Below are 1608 nucleotides of genomic sequence, written 5' to 3' on the forward strand. Positions count from 1 at the left end.
GGAATACTACTCAACCATGAAAAAGGATGAAATCCTCTCTTATGCAGCAACACGGATGGAGTTGGAAACCATATCCAAGTAACATAACTCAGAAACAGAAAATCAAACACTGCATGTGCTCACTTATTAGTGAGAGCTAAACAATGAGTACACACTAATATACAGAAGCAAATCATGGGGACTTCAAAAGCAGAGAGGGAAGAAGGCGAGTTAGAGTTGAAAAATTACCTATTGGGTACAACACTATTATGGTTTAGGTTTTTTTTTTTTTTTTGGTCGTTCTTGTCTGTTTGTTTTGAGACAGAGTCTCGCTCTGTTGCCCAGGCTGGAGTGCAGTGGCACAATTTCAGCTCACCACAACCTCCACCTCTCCTGCCTCAGCCTCTTGAGTAACTGGGACTACAGGTGTGTGCCACCACCCCCACCTAATTTTTATATTTTTAGTAGAGATGGGGTTTTGCCATGTTTGCCAGGAGAGTCTCGAGCTCTTGACATCAGGTAATCTGCCCACCTCAATCTCCCAAAGTGCTGGGATTACAGGCATGAGCCACCATGCCTAGCCTCTATTATGTATTATATCTATGCAACTAACCTGAACATGTATTCCCTGAATCTACAAAAATTAAAAATATATATATTTGAAGAAATATTTGAAAAATAATTTAAGATAATAGAAACAAGAAACAGTAACTTTAGTATGTGCCACATGACAATGTAAAGACATTTAACATCTAGTTCACATGGGATAACCAATAGAGAAAATTCTTTTTTTCTAGTAAAATACATACACATACACATACGCATACATACACATACACACACACATACACATACACATACACAGAAAGAGTCTACTTTTGCTGAGTATATATTCTATCCCAGCTACTACACCTAAGGTTTTATATAAGTATGGTAATAAGAAGTTCAAGTTTTGGTATCACAAAGGCATGGGCTCAGTAATCCCATACGGTTAACTAATAATGGTGATATCTTGGCCAGTTTTTAAAAATGTCCTTGAATATTATTTACCTTGTGTAAATTTGGGATAGTAAAAGCCACTTAATGGGGTTGTTGAGAGATTTAAATGTGTATGTGTAGCCATTGATGCAGTATCTGTCCCATAGTTCATAATAATAGCCTTTATCATCATCATCATGTTTGGCTGTTACTATCTCTGGACCTGCTTTAATTTTCATTTCATCTCACATGCATCTTCATATCACTTCTATATGACAGAAATTATTATCCCAATTCAGATGAGGGAATTGAAGTTCAAGGTAATTCAGCTAAAAATTGGCCAAGGAGGAAGCTGAACCCATGTATGTCTAGCTGTGGTGCTTGCTCCTGCTCATTTTACAATACTGTACGTATGTCAGATAATGTTTCCTAGTATAGAAAATTGACTTACTTTTTTTCCATAGCAAGTTTAACACACCTTTGATGACACAAATTCCTGATTTACTGAGTCACTTGAACCAAACAATAATTTTATGTGCCAATGGACTAGAGATATATGTGTCAAGGTTTCAAATTGAATGATGACTAATCAAAAAATGAAATTCAAAAAATATCTACTAGTACTTCATTAAGAAACAAGCTACTGGGGCT

The sequence above is a fragment of the Theropithecus gelada genome, chromosome 11 (genome assembly GCF_003255815.1).
Source record: "Theropithecus gelada isolate Dixy chromosome 11, Tgel_1.0, whole genome shotgun sequence".
NCBI classification, from domain to species: domain Eukaryota; kingdom Metazoa; phylum Chordata; class Mammalia; order Primates; family Cercopithecidae; genus Theropithecus; species Theropithecus gelada.